This window comes from Pseudophryne corroboree (assembly GCF_028390025.1).
Source record: "Pseudophryne corroboree isolate aPseCor3 chromosome 3 unlocalized genomic scaffold, aPseCor3.hap2 SUPER_3_unloc_67, whole genome shotgun sequence".
Lineage (NCBI taxonomy): Eukaryota > Metazoa > Chordata > Amphibia > Anura > Myobatrachidae > Pseudophryne > Pseudophryne corroboree.
The window spans coordinates 561964-578057 of record NW_026967560.1 but is presented as its reverse complement, the minus strand read 5'-3'; the positions used below and the strand labels follow the sequence as shown (position 1 = coordinate 578057).

At 50.7% G+C, this 16094-nt stretch overlaps 1 protein-coding gene across 1 annotated transcript in view; it reads left to right on the top strand.

Annotated features, from left to right (window-relative positions):
- LOC134984583 (uncharacterized) overlaps window positions 1-16094 on the top strand; it is a 146448-nt gene that overhangs the window by 83860 nt on the left and 46494 nt on the right. The window lies entirely within an intron of this gene.

Here is a 16094-nt window from a genome sequence, read left to right as displayed (position 1 = left end):
GGTGACCAGACGCTGGCTGAGCGCAGGTAATAACACCTGGTGCCCCTGCGGTAGGGAGGGGGGGCAGAGGGGGCTCCTCTATAGGCATCGCTGCGATATTAGCATGTTGTGGCTGCAGGTGACCAGACGCTGGCTGAGCGCAGGTAATAACACCTGGTGCCCCTGCGGTAGGGAGGGGGGGCAGAGGGGGCTCCTCTATAGACATCGCTGCGATATTAGCATGTTGTGGCTGCAGGTGACCAGACGCTGGCTGAGCGCAGGTAATAACACCTGGTGCCCCTGCGGTAGAGAGGGGGGGCAGAGGGGGCTCCTCTATAGACATTGCTGCGATATTAGCATGTTGTGGCTGCAGGTAGCCAGACGCTGGCTGAGCGCAGGTAATGCAATGATCAGATGTGACTGTCAGCGCCACCGTACGCTTCCAGCGTCACTCTCGTATGATAAATATATGGAGGCCGCCGTCCGGTGCAGCATCGGGCGCTACACGTGTGGCTCCTGTTTTACCGCTTCCCGGCCCTATACTGAGTGTCATGTGGTTTCCTTAGAACCCCAGAGACACATGTAATGCTCCGCTATACTCACTGGTCACATAACCTCGAAAACCTCGGAGGTGCCTCAGCCTAATACTGACATTATATTAGATCCCTCTCAGGGAAAGTTGCGAACAGAAGCCCATAGGCGTCCATTGGGTTAGGCTATACAGAGATGGCGTTACCCACCGGCTACAAGCTCCGGAATGTGAGGTTGGTACATATGGAAATGAGGCCAACGAGATTTTCAGAGTTTAGCCTCATTTCTGCTGCGGGGTACACTGGGCTCCACAGGGAATGGCATTGGGGTGTAGAGTAGGATCTTGATCCGAGGCACCAACAGGCTCAAAGCTTTGACCTTCTTCCCAGAATGCATAGCGCCGCCTCCTCTATAACCCCGCCTCCGTGCACAGGAGCTCAGTTTTGTAGTTGGTGCTATGCAGATGTCAGTCGGACATCTCCTGCTGCAGCTCCATCACCTCCCCCAGCGGCGCTGTATACTCCCGCGCCCCGGTTGCCGGGTACTTACAGTGGAGGCTCCGGTTTTCTTCCTGTTAGTCACACACACCACCGCTGCTCTCCTGGATCGCGTGGCCGCACTCAGGGAGGAGGTAAGTGGGTCCCCCCGGCGGGACCCGCTATAAATCGCGATCCTACGCGGCCGGTGGCGGGCCGTGCGTGCTGGCGTGGACACTGTGGCAGTACAGGGACCCCACTAGACCACCAGGGCATGGGCACAGGTCAGTTTTCTCTCATAAAACAGTTTTATTAAGCCCACAGTACCCGGTGGTGAAGTCCAGCAGGGGGATAAGGCTTTGACCTGTAGCCCCTCCCCCAGCCCCAGGGCGCCATTTAGAGTAAATGTTCGCTTCTTGGAGCTGCATCTCTCTCTCTCACTCCCTGTCAGCGTTTGGGCGCCATTAGGACAAGCTGAGCTGATCCTGGGACTGTTTGGGCAAATCCTCCTCTGTAAAGCCGCCCCCATGTCAGCGCTGTGCATTTTACAGGACACTTAAGTATTCTACATGTCTGCTGACAGTGTTAGTTAAGATAGAGTGCATTTAGTCAGGGTTATATAGTACAAGTACCCTGTGATATACATCCAGTTCTTACTGTGCAGTGTTATATCTATTCAGTGTATAGCTATACTTAGTACTACTCTGTAATGCTAGCTCAGTGCAGTTTTATTGCATGTCATAATTTCTTCATTTAACATGTGACTGTGTGTGTGTGTGTGCATATAGCTGCTGTGTGACCTCCATTCCGTGTATCTCACTCAGATTGCTATCCCTATATTCTATAACCTGAGTGGGCTAAGTGCGTCAGGTTTATCATTTAATATAGATAGTTCACAGGATATACTCAGTGTGTATATTTCTCTGTGATTTTTAGTCACCATATAGCTCTTGAATTCTCTGTTTGTGCTGTTACATTGCACAGGGGGTTCTTGTCAGGTATTGTGCTGCGGATATTGTACTGAGTTGTCCTGCATTGAGCTTTTGATTATATCAGCTACAAAGGGCAACGGAGCTGGGACTGATCCCACATTGCGTGGTGGTGATGCTGCAGACACATTTGAGGATAACATAGCAGCTGAGGGTTCAGGTTCTGGGGGGGTTCCTTACCCCCCAGTGGGACTGTAGCAACGTGGTTGCAAAATGACCCACCTAGGGCTACCTTCTCCATGCTATTGAATACGCTGGTAACTAGACTAACGCCCCCTATGGGACCTCCTGTGCCGGTACAACCCTTTATGGTCCCTGCGGTTAACCCGCCATGGGCAGATCAACTGTCCAATCAGTTACAGCAATTGAACCAATCACTGACTGCTCAAAAGTCTAGCCCTCTCCCGCCTAAGACCAAGGGGTCCTCTAAACGGGCAATTACTTCCTCACAATCCACCAACGTCCCAGACACTTCGTCTGATGAGGATGGCGTTTATACTGACCCCACAGATTCTGATCCTGACGCTTCTGATGGGGAAGTTGTTTTGCAGGTGGATGTTCCTGACTTGTTAGTGGCTGTCAGGCTCATTCTTCAAGTTGATGATGACCTGGAGCCTGATGCTGCCCCTAAGAAACCGGACAGGTTTAAACGTCTGAAGGTGGTTAAACAAGTTTTACCTCACTCTGACCATTTAGTTGACATTCGTCAGGAATCCTGGGAAAATCCAGGAAAGAAGTTCACGCCTCACAAGAAGATGCTGGCTCGCTACCCCCTCGCTGCGGAGCTAAGTAAAAATTGGGAAACACCCCCGCCAGTGGATTCGCAGGTGGCGCGGCTGGTGGTATCCTCGGCTCTGCCGGTAACTACCGTCACGTCTCTGAGAGAGCCGTCTGATAAGCCTGTGGAGGGTTGTTTAACGGCAATTTACACCCTAACTGGTGCGGTGCATAGGCCCACTATAGCAGTGACATGGGCTGCAAAGGCTGTTGAAGCGTGGGCTCAGGAGCTGGAGGCGGAGTCGCCTTCCAACGCTTCTGATCATGCTAGGCAATGTCTGTTATATATTGTCACAGCGTCTCATTACGTTAAGGAGGCGGCTTCCGATGCCGGTATTCTGGCGGCCAAGGCTCCTACTACGTCCATACTGGCGCGCCGGATTCTCTGGCTGCGGTCCTGGTCAGTGGATCTGGACTCTAAGAAAACCCTGGAGGTGCTCCCTTTTCTCTAACGTCCTAAGTGGATGCTGGGGACTCCATCAGGACCATGGGGTTTAGCGGCTCCGCAGGAGACAGGGCACAATAATAAAAGCTTTAGGATCAGGTGGTGTGCACTGGCTCCTCCCCCTATGACCCTCCTCCAAGCCTCAGTTAGATTTTTGTGCCCGGCCGAGAAGGGTGCAATCTAGGTGGCTCTCCTGAGCTGCTTAGAATAAAAGTTTAAGTTAGGTTTTTTATTTTCAGTGAGTCCTGCTGGCAACAGGCTCACTGCATCGAGGGACTAAGGGGAGAGAAGTAAACTCACCTGCGTGCAGGATGGATTTGCTTCTTAGGCTACTGGACACCATTAGCTCCAGAGGGAGTCGGAACACAGGTCTCACCCTGGGGTTCGTCCCGGAGCCGTGCCGCCGACCCCCCTTGCAGATGCCGAAGTTGAAGAGGTCCAGAGGTCCAGAAACAGGCGGCAGAAGACTTTCAGTCTTCATAAGGTAGCGCACAGCACTGCAGCTGTGCGCCATTGTTGTCAGCACACTTCATACCAGCGGTCACTGAGGGTGCAGGGCGCTGGGGGGGGCGCCCTGGGCAGCAATGTATTATACCTTTTTTATGGCTAAAATACATCACATATAGCCCTTGAGGCTATATGGATGTATTTAACCCCTGCCAGATCTCACAAACTCCGGGAGAAGAGCCCACCGTTTTAGGGGGCGGGGCCTATTCTCCTCAGCACACGGCGCCATTTTCCTGCTCAGCTCTGCTGTGAGGAAGGCTCCCAGGCTCTCCCCTGCACTGCACTACAGAAACAGGGTTAAAAACAGAGAGGGGGGGCACTTATTTGGCGATATGATTACATATGTGAAAATGCTATAAGGGAAAACACTTGTATAAGGGGTTGTCCCTGTATAATTATAGCGTTTTTGGTGTGTGCTGGCAAACTCTCCCTCTGTCTCCCCAAAGGGCTAGTGGGGTCCTGTCCTCTATCAGAGCATCCCCTGTGTGTGTGCTGTGTGTCGGTACGTGTGTGTCGACATGTAGGAGGACGATGTTGGTGAGGAGGCGGAGCAAATTGCCTGTGTTGGTGATGTCACTCTCTAGGGAGTCGACACCGGAATGGATGGCTTATTTAGGAATTACGTGATAATGTCAACACGATGCAAGGTCGGTTGACGACATGAGATGGCCGGCAAACAAATTAGTACCTGTCCAGGCGTCTCAGACACCGTCAGGGGCTTGTAAAAACGCCCATTTACCTCAGTTGGTCGACACAGACACAGACACGGACACTGACTTCAGTGTCGACGGTGAAGAAACAAACGTATTTTCCTTTAGGGCCACACGTTACATGTTAAGGGCAATGAAGGAGGTGTTACATATTTCTGATACTACAAGTACCACAAATAAGGGTATTATGTAGGGTGGGAATAATCTACTTGTAGTTTTTCCTGAATCAGATAAATTAAAGTGTGTGATGATACGTGGGTTTCCTCCGATAGAAAATTATTGGAGGTATACCCTTTCCCGCCAGAAGTGAGGGCGAGTTGGGAAACACACCTTAGGGTGGATAAGGCGCTCACACGCTTATAAAAACAAGTGGCGTTACCGTCTCCAGATACGGCCGCCCTCAAGGAGCCAGCTGATAGGAAGCTGAAAAATATCCAAAAAAGTATATACACACATACTGGTGTTATACTACGACCAGCAATCGCCTCAGCCTGGATGTGCAGCGCTGGGGGGGCTTGGTCGGATTTCCTGACTGAAAATATTGATACCCTTGACAGGAACAATATTTTATTGACTATAGAGCATTTTAAGGATGCATTTCTATATATGCGAGATGCGCAGAGGGATATTTGCATTCTGGCATCAAGAGTAGATGTGATGTCCATATCTGCCAGACGATGTTTATAGACACGACAGTGGTCAGGTGATGCAGATTCCAGACGGCACATGGAAGTATTGCCGTATAAAGGGGCGGTCCATCGGACCTGGTGGCCATGGCAACAGCTGGAAAATCCACTTTTGTTACCCCAAGTCACATCTCAGCAGAAAAGGACACAGTCTTTTCAGTCTCAGTCCTTTCGTACCCATAAAGGCAGGTGGGCAAAAGGCCAGTCATATCTGCCCAGGGTTAGAGGAAAGGGAAGAAGACTGCAGCAGGCAGCCCATTCCCAGGAACAGAAGTCCTCCACAGCTTCTGCCAAGTCCGCAGCATGACGCTGGGGCCATACAAGCGGACTCAGGTGCGGTGGGGGGTCATCTCAAGAGTTTCAGCACGCAGTGGGCTCACTCGCAAGTGGACTCCTGGATCCTACACGTAGTATCCCAGGTGTACATTGGAAATTCGAGACGTCTTCCCCTCACAAGTTCCTGAAGTCTGCTTTACCAACGTCTCCCTCCGACAGGGAGGCAGTATTGGGAAAAAATTCACAGGCTGTATTCCCAGCAGGTGATAATCAAAGTACCCCTCCTACAACAAGGGAAGGGGTATTATTCCACACTATATTGTGGTACTGAAGCCAAACGGCTCGGTGAGATCTAAAAGATTTGAACAATTACATACAAGGGTTCAAATCAAGATGGAGTCACTCAGAGCAGTGATAGCGAACCAGGACGATATGGTGTCACTGGATATCAGGGACGCTTACCTACATGTCCAAATTTTGCCCTTCTCACCAAGGGTATCTCAGGTTCGTGGTACAGAACTGTCACTATCAGTTCAGACGCTGCCGTTTGGATTGTCCACGGCACCCCGGGTCTTTACCATGGTAATGGCCGAAATGATGATTCTTCCTAAAAGAAATATGGACGCCTTCCTGATAAGGGCAAGGTCCAGAGAACAGTTGGCGGTCGGAGTAGCACTATCTCAAGTAGTTCTACGACAGCACGAGTGGATTCTAAATATTCCAAAATCGCAGCTTTTTCCGACGACACGTCTAATGTTCCTAGGAATGATTCTGGACACAGTCCAGAAAAGGATGTTTTCTCCCGGAGAAGAAGGCCAGGGAGTTATCCGAGCTAGTCAGGAACCTCCTAAAACCAGGAAAAGTATCAGTGCATCATTGCACAAGGGTCCTGTGAAAAATGGTGGTTTCTTACAAAGCGATCCCATTCGGTAGATTTCACGCAAGAACCTTTCAGTGGAATCTGCTGGGAAAATGGTCCGGATCGCATCTTCAGATGCATCAGCGGATAACCCTGTCTCCAAGGACAAGGGTGTTTTCTTCTGCGGTGGCTGCAGAGTGCTCATCTATGAAAGGGCCGCAGATTCGACATTCAGGACTGGGTCCTGGTGACCACGGATGCCAGCCTGAGTGGCTGGGGAGCAGTCACACAAGGAAAAAATTTCCAGGGAGTGTGATCAAGTCTGGAGACTTCTCTCCACATAAATATACTGGAGCTAAGGGCAATTTACAAGGCTCTAAGCTTAGCAAGACCTCTGCTTCAAGGTCAGCCGGTATTGATCCAGTGGGACAACATCACGGCAGTCGCCCACGTAAACAGACAGGGCGGCACATGAAGCAGGAGGGAAATGGCAGAAACTGCAAGGATTCTTCGCTGGGCGAAAAATCATGTGATAACACTCTCAGCAGTGTTAATTCCGGGAGTGGAAAACTGGGAAGCAGACTTCCTCAGCAGGCATAACCTCCACCCGGGAGAGTGGGGACTTCAGCGGGAAGTCTTCCACATGATTGTAAACCGTTGGGAAAAACCAAAGGTGGACATGATGGCGTCCCGCCTGAACAAAAAACTAGACAGATATTGCGCCAGGTCAAGGGACCCTCAGGCAATAGCGGTGGACGCTCTGGTAACACTGTGGGTGTACCAGTCAGGGTATGTGTTCCCTCCTATGCATCTCATACCAAAAGTACTGAGAATCATAAGAAGGAGATGAGTAAGAACGATACTCGTGGTTCCGGATGGGTCAAGAAGGACTTGGTACCCGGAACTTCAAGAGATGCTCACGGAAGAACCGTGGCCTCTACCTTTAAGAGAGGACCTGCTCCAGCAGGGGCCTTGTCTGTTCCAAGACTTACCGCGGCTGCGTTTGACGGCATGGCAGTTGAACGCCGGATCCTGAAAGGGCATTCCAGATGAAGTCATCCCTACCCTGGTCGAAGCCAGGAAGGATGTAACCGCAAAACATTTTCACCGCATTTGGCGAAAATATGTTGCGTGGTCTGAGGCCAAGAAGGTCCCTACAGAGGAATTCCAACTGGGTCGTTTCCTACATTTCCTGAAAACAGGACTGTCTATGGGCCTAAAATTAGGGTCCATTAAGGTTCAAATTTCGACCCTGTCGAATTTCTTCCAGAAAGAACTGGCTTCAGTGCCTGAAGTTCAGACGTTTGTAAAAGGGGTACTGCATATACAGCCTCCTTTTGTGCCCCCAGTGGCACCTTGGGATCTCAATGTTGTTTTGAGTTTCCTAAAGTCACATTGGTTTGATCCACTCACCACTGTGGAATTAAAATATTTCACATGGAAGGTGAAGATTCTATTAGCCCTGGCTTCAGCCAGGCGTGTGTCAGAATGGGCGGCTTTATCATATAAAAGCCCTTACTTAATTTTTCATTCTGACAGGGCAGAATTGAGGACTCGTCCTCAATTTCTCCTTAAGGTGTTTTCTGTTTTTCACATGAACCAACCTATTGTGGTACCTGCGGCTACTAGGGACTTGGAGGACTCCAAGTTACTTGACGTTGTCAGGGCCCTGAAAATATATGTTTCCAGGACGACTGGAGTCAGAAAATCTGACTCGCTGTTTAGCCTGTATGCACCCAACAAGATGGGTGCTCCTGCTTCTAAGCAGACGATTGCTCGCTGGATTTGTAGTACAATTCAGCTTGCACATTCTGTGGCAGGCTTGCCACAGCCAAAATCAGTAAAAGCCCATTCCACAAGGAAGTGGGCTCATCTTGGGCGGCTGCCCGAGGGGTCTCGGCTTTACAACTTTGCCGAGCTGCTACTTGGTCAGGGGCACACCCTGACTGAGGAGGACCTGGAGTTCTCTCATTCGGTGCTGCAGAGTCATCCGCACTCTCCCGCCCGTTTGGGAGCTTTGGTATAATCCCCATGGTCCTGACGGAGTCCCCAGCATCCACTTAGGACGTTAGAGAAAATAAGAATTTACTTACCGATAATTCTATTTCTCGTAGTCCGTAGTGGATGCTGGGCGCCCATCCCAAGTGCGGATTGTCTGCAATACTTGTACATAGTTATTGTTACAAAAATCGGGTTATTCTTGTTGTGAGCCATCTTTTCAGAGGCTCCTTCGTTGTTATCATACTGTTAACTGGGTTCAGATCACAGGTTGTACGGTGTGATTGGTGTGGCTGGTATGAGTCTTACCCGGGATTCAATATCCTTCCTTATTATGCACGCTCGTCCGGGCACAGTGTCCTAACTGAGGCTTGGAGGAGGGTCATAGGGGGAGGAGCCAGTGCACACCACCTGATCCTAAAGCTTTTATTATTGTGCCCTGTCTCCTGCGGAGCCGCTAAACCCCATGGTCCTGACGGAGTCCCCAGCATCCACTACGGACTACGAGAAATAGAATTATCGGTAAGTAAATTCTTATTTTAAGGGAGACATTCTTTTCGGAGAAGACCTGAACAAGATAGTGGCTGACTTAGCTTCTGCTAAAACAGCATGTCTACCTAGTACTGCTCATTCGGTGCCGAAGGCTAAGAGTACTCCTTTTCGCTCCTTTCATCTTTCAGGGAAAGCAAAAGGTCAGGCGTGCCCGAAACAGGTTCGCACTTCCAAACCCAATAAGCCTAAACCCAAACGAGTCTGCTTCCAAAACTGACAAGCCTGCCGCATGACAGGGCGGGCCTCCCTCTGGGGGATCCCAGGGTGGGGGGCCGACTTCTAGGGTATACCCAGGAATGGTTGAGGACCACTTCCGATGCCTGGGTACGGGAAGTCATCACTCGAGGTTACGCCGTATCCTTCAAGAATCGTCCCCCTCATCGATTTTGCCTGACAGACGTCCCTTTGGATCAGGTGAAGGCAAAAACTCTTCATTCGGTGGTACAGTCCCTCCTGGACACAGGAGTGGTAGTACAGGTGCCTCTGGCTCAGAGAAGCAAGGGGTACTATTCACCGCTGTTCCTAGTCCCGAAACCGAATGGGTCATCCCGGCCCATTCTCAACCTTAAGTCCTTGAACAAATTTGTGTGGGTCTCCAAGTTTCGAATGGAAACTCTTCGCTCTATTGTTCTGGCCTTGGAACCTGGGGATTATATGGTCTCCCTGGACATACAGGATGCTTACCTGCATATTCCCATTGCAGTGTCGCATCAGCAGTACCTGAGGTTTGCGGTTGGCAACCTCCATTACCAATTTCGGGCGTTACCTTTTGGTTTGACCATGGCTCCGCGAGTCTTCCCCAAGGTCATGGCGGTAATGACGGCTGTATTCCGCCGTCAAGGGGTCAGGATCCTACCGTACCTGGACGACTTGTTGATCCTGGCAAATTCCCCAAAAATTCTCCTACGCCATCTGGATCTGACTATCCAGTTTCTGCAAGCCCACGGGTGGCTTATCAACTGGAAGAAGTCTTCTCTGGTCCCTGCTCAGAGCATGGTGCACCTGTGGGCGTTGTTGGACACTCACAACCAGTGGTTGTTCTTGTCTCAGGAGAAAGTCCTGAAGCTTCAGGACAGGATTCAATGCTTCCTATCTCGTCCGCAAGTGTCGATACATTCGGCAATGCAAGTGTTAGGTCTCATGGTGTCGGTTTTCGATGTGGTGGCGTATGCTCAATTCCATTCCCGCCCTCTGCAGAAGCTGATTCTTGCCAAGTGGGATGGCCTGCCTCACCGGATCAGGTCTCAAATGATCTCCTTGTCTCCGGAGGTCCGTCTGTCACTGAGCTGGTGGCTTCAGGACCAACGATTGAGCAGGGGTCGTCCCTTCTGGATCTCCAACTGGGTCCTTCTGACGACGGATTCCAGTCTGAGAGGTTGGGGCGTGGTGTTGGAGCAACACTCTCTTCAGGGTCGGTGGACCAAGGAAGAGTCTCTCCTCCCAATAAACATTCTGGAATTGCGGGCAGTGTGCAACTCATTGAACTTGGCCCAGCATTTAATACAGAACAGACCTGTTCAAGTACAGTCGGACAACGCCACCATGGTGGCCTACATAAATCATCAAGGCGGCACTCGAAGCCACATGGCATTGAGGGAAGTATCACGGATTCTTCAGTGGGCGGAACGCCATCTGCCAGCCATATCGGCAGTGTTCATTCTGGGGGTCCTAAACTGGGAAGCGGACTTTCTCAGTTGTCAGGACGTACACGCCGGAGAGTGGAGCCACCATCCAGAAGTGTTTCAACTCCTCTTGGACAAGTGGGGCCTTCCAGATGTGGACCTGATGGTATCTTGACACAATCACAAGGTTCCGGTCTTCGGAGCAAGGACAAGGGATCCTCAAGCAGCATTCATAGACGCACTGGTAATTCCATGGAACTTTCGGCTGCCGTACGTGTTCCCTCCAGTGTCACTCCTGCCCAGAGTAATAAGGAAGTTCAAGCAAGAAGGAGGAATCCCACTTCTGATCGCTCCAGCGTGGCCCAGACGTCATTGGTTCTCAGACCTTCAGGGTCTCTCGATAGAGTGTCCCCTTCTACTTCCGCAGTGCCCAGATCTCCTCATTCAGGGCCCCTGTGTATATCAGGATTTAGCCCGATTGGCTTTGACGGCGTGGCTCTCGAAGCTTCCATCTTAAGGGTCAAAGGATTTTCTGAGGCGGTCATTCAAACCATATTGAAGGCCCGGAAACCGGCTTCTGTTTGGATTTACCATAGAGTCTGGAATTCATACTTTGCTTGGTGCGCCACTAATAATCATGACGTATACAAGTTTAGTACGGCCAAACTTTTGACCTTTCTACAACAGGACCTGGACTTGGGCCTTCGTCTGGCCTCCATCAAGGTTCATATTTCTGCCTTGTCAGTTTGGTTCCAGAGAAAAATTGCAACTTTACCTGATGTTCATACATTTACTCAGGGTGTGTTGCGGATTCAACCTCCTTATGTCCCGCCTGTGGCTCCTTGGGACTTGTCGGTGGTTCTGGAGGCATTCCAAGGGTCTCCATTTGAGCCTCTTGAATCGGCAGACCTTAAGTGGCTTTCTCTTAAGGTGTTGTTTCTGCTGGCTATTGCCTCTGCTAGACGGGTGTCGGATTTGGGTGCTTTGTTCTGTAAGTCACCATATCTGATTTTTCACCGTGACCGGGCGGTTCTTAGAACACGTCCCGGGTACCTACCTAAGGTGGTGTCTTCTTTACACTTTAATCAGGAGATTGTGGTTCCGGCCTTTGCCTCTCTTGAATTGTCTTCCAAAGAGCGGTCTTTGGATGTGGTACGGGCTCTCCGTATCTATGTGAAGAGGACAGCCTCCATCAGGAAGTCAGATTCTCTCTTTGTTCTGTTTGGTTTTCACAAACGTGGCTGGCCTGCTCACAAGCAGACCCTGGCCAGATGGATTAGAATCGTGATTGCACAAGCTTATGTACAGGCTGGCCGTCCAGCTCCTGCTACCATTAAGTCCCATTCTACTCAGTCGGTTGGACCTTCTTGGGCGGCCCGCTGTGGTGCGACCCTTGAACAATTGTGCAAGGCGGCTACGTGGTCCTCTGTGAACACGTTCATAAGGTTCTATGCCTTTGATACTTCCGCCTCCCAGGATGCTTCCTTTGGACGCCGGGTTCTTGTGCCCGCTACAGTGTCCCCTCCCATAAGGAACTGCTTTAGGACATCCCAATGTCATTCCCTGTGGAGCCCAGTGTACCCCGCAGCAGAAAACGAGATTTATGGTAAGAACTTACCGTTGTTAAATCTCTTTCTGCGAGGTACACTGGGCTCCACAAGGCGCCCACCCTGACGCACTTAGCTTCTTTGGGTTGGTATGGCATTAGCCGCTGACACTTCTCCTGTCGTGAGAATGTGGTGTATGTGGCTACTAACCGATGTCGTCTCTTTTCCTGCTACTGCATTGGGCTGGTTAACAAAAACTGAGCTCCTGTGCACGGAGGCGGGGTTATAGAGGAGGCGGCGCTATGCATTCTGGGAAGAAGGTCAAAGCTTTGAGCTTGTTGGTGCCTCGGATCAAGATCCTACTCTACACCCCAATGTCATTCTCTGTGGAGCCCAGTGTACCTCGCAGAAAGAGATTTAACAACGGTAAGTTCTTACCATAAATCTCGTTTTTCAGAATTAGTACATCCCACCGAGGGAGAGAGAGTACATGGGATAGGGAGAGACAGTGAGGAGGGGGAGAGAGTGAGGAGAGGGGAAGAGACAGTGAGGAGAGGGAGAGACAGTGAGGAGGGGAGAGAGTACATGGGATAGGGAGAGACAGTGAGGAGGGGGGAGAGAGAGTGAGGAGGGGGAGCGAATGTGAGGGGGAGAGAGTGTGAGGAGGGAGGAGGGGGGAGAGAGTGTGAGGAGGAGGGAGAGAGTGTTAGGAGGAGGGAGAGACCGTGAGAAGGGGGGAGAGGAAGTGAGAGTTTATTGGAGAGGGAGAGAGTGTGAGGAGGGGTGAGTGAGGAGGGGGAGAGTGAGTGAGGAGGGGAGAGAGGGAGTGAGTATGTCGAAGAGTGAGAGAGAGTGAGGAGGGGTTGCGAATGTGAGGAGGGGTAGAGGGAGAGTGAGGAGGGGGAAAGAGAGAGAGTGAGGAGGGGCAAAGAGAGTGAGGAGGGGCAATGAGAGAGAGTAAGTAGGGGGGAGAGAGTACATGGGAGAGGGAGGGAGAGTGAGGAGAGGGAGAGAGAGTGAGGAGAGGGAGAGAGAGTGAGGAGGGGGAGAGAGAGTGAGGAGGGGGGAGAGAGTGAGGAGGGGGGAGAGAGTGAGGAGGGTGGTGCGAATGTGAGGAGGGGGAAAGAAAGAGTGTGAGGAGAGAGAGTGAGGGGGAAAGAGAGTGAGGAGGGGGGAGAGGGAGAGAGAGTGGGGGGAGAGAGAGTGAGGAGGGGGAGAGTGAGTGAGGAGGGGGAGGAGGGGGTGCGAATGTGAGGAGGGGGAGACAGTGTTAGGAGGGGGAGAGAGTGAGAAGGGAAAAGAGCGAGGAGGGGGAGAGAGGAGAAAGAGTGAGGAAGGGGGGAGAGGGAGGAGAAGGGGAGAGAGTGAGGAAGTGGAGAGAGCGAGGAGGGGGAGAGAGCGAGGAGGGGAAGAGAGAGTGAGGAGAGGGGGAGAGAGTGAGGAGGGGAGAGAGAGGGAGGAGGAGAAGAGAGGGAGGAGGGGAAGAGGGAGGAGGGGGTGCGAATGTGAGGAGAGGGAGACAGTGTGAGGAGGGGGAGAGAGAGAGTGAGGAGGGGGAGAGAGAGGAGAAAGAGTCAGGGGGAGAAAGAGAGTGAGGAGGGGGAGGAGAGTGAGAAGAGGAGAGAGTGAGGAAGTGGAGAGAGCGAGGAGGGGGAGAGAGAGTGAGGAGAGGGGGGGAGAGTGAGGAGGGGGAGAGAGAGTGAGGAGGGGAAGAGAGAGTAAGGAGGGGAAGAGAGGGAGGAGGGAGTGCGAATGTGAGCAGAGGGAGACAGTGTGAGGAGGGGGAGAGAGGGAGGAGGGGGGAGAGAGAGAGAGTGAGGAGGGGGAGAGAGTGAGGAGGGTGAGAGATTGAGGAGAGAGAGTGAGGAGGGGGGGAGAGAGAGGGGGAGAGAGAGTGAGGAGGGGGGAGAGAGTGTGGGAGATGGAGGAATAGGGTGCCCATTCATCATTAATCACACATTCAGTGCCATGTTAGTGCCCAGGATTGCATTGCAATATGTAATTGTACCGGGCCAATGTATCTAGTGGGCTAGCGCCATCTTCAGATGGCTGTAGCTGCTGAGGTCAATCTCCAGAACTTTTCATTCAGGATATTGGTAAATCGGGCAGTATTATATTGTCTGCCTGTGGGAATGGGGGGATCACAGCATGTATAGAAGATATCTGCTGCAGTCCCTCCCACATACATTCAGGAGATACTAAATATTTGCCATCAGACTACTACTACTAACACCACTACTACTTTTACTACTACCACCACTACTTCTACCACCACCAACACTACTACTACTACTACTACTACTACTACTAACAACACCACTACTACTTTTACTATTACCACCACTACTTCTACCACCACCACCACCACTACTACTACTACTACTACTAACACCACAACTACTTTTACTACTACCACCACTACTTCTACCACCACCACTACTACTACCACCACTACTTCTACCACTACTACTACTAACACCACTACTACTTTTACTACTACCACCACTACTTCTACCACCACCACTACTACTACCACCACTACTTCTACCACCACCACTACTTCTACCACCACCACTACTACCACCACTACTACTCCTACTACTACCATCACCACTACTACTACCACCACTACTTCTACCACCACCACCGCCACTACTACTACTACTAACACCACTACTACTTTTACTACTACCACCACTACTTCTACCACCACCACTACTTCTACCACCACCACTACTACTACTACCACCACTACTACTACTACCACCACTACTTCTACCACCACCACTACTACCACCACTACTACTCCTACTGCTACTACTACTATCACCACTACTACTACCACCACCACTATTACTACTACTACTACCACTGCTGCTGCTGCTACTACTACTACTACTGCTACTACCACCACCACTACTACTCCTACTACCACCACTACTACTACTACCACCACTACTGCTGCTGCTGCTACTACTACTACTACCACTACTACTACCACCATCACTATTACTACTACTACCACCACCACTACTACTGCTGCTGCTACTACTACCACCACTACTACTACTACTACTACTAACACCACTACTACTTTTACTACTACCACCACTACTTCTACCACCACTACTACTACTGCTGCTGCTACTACTACCACCACCACTACTACTACTACTACTACTACTACTAACACCACTACTACTTTTACTACTACCACCACTACTTCTACCACCACTACTACTACTACTACTAACACCACAACTACTTTTACTACTACCACCACTACTTCTACCACCACCACTACTACTACCACCACTACTTCTACCACTACTACTACTAACACCACTACTACTTTTACTACTACCACCACTACTTCTACCACCACCACTACTACTACTACCACCACTACTTCTACCACCACCACTACTTCTACCACCACCACTACTACCACCACTACTACTCCTACTACTACCACCACCACTACTACTACCACCACTACTTCTACCACCACCACCGCCACTACTACTACTACTAACACCACTACTACTTTTACTACTACCACCACTACTTCTACCACCACCACTACTTCTACCACCACCACTACTACTACTACCACCACTACTACTACTACCGCCACTACTTCTACCACCACCACTACTACCACCACTACTACTCCTACTGCTACTACTACTATCACCACTACTACTACCACCACCACCACTATTACTACTACTACTACCACTGCTGCTGCTGCTGCTACTACTACTACTACTGCTACTACCACCACCACTACTACTCCTACTACCACCACTACTACTACTACCACCACTACTGCTGCTGCTGCTACTACTACTACCACTACTACTACCATCACTATTACTACTACTACCACTGCTGCTGCTACCACTACTACTACCACCACCACTACTACTGCTGCTGCTGCTACTACTACCACCACTACTACTACTACTACTGCTGCTACTACTACCACTACTACTACCACCACCACCACCACTACTCCTCCTACTAACACTACCACTACTATTACTACTACTACAACTACTACTGCTGCTACTACCACCACCACTATTACTACTACTACTACTACTACCACCACCACTACTACTGCTGCTGCTACTA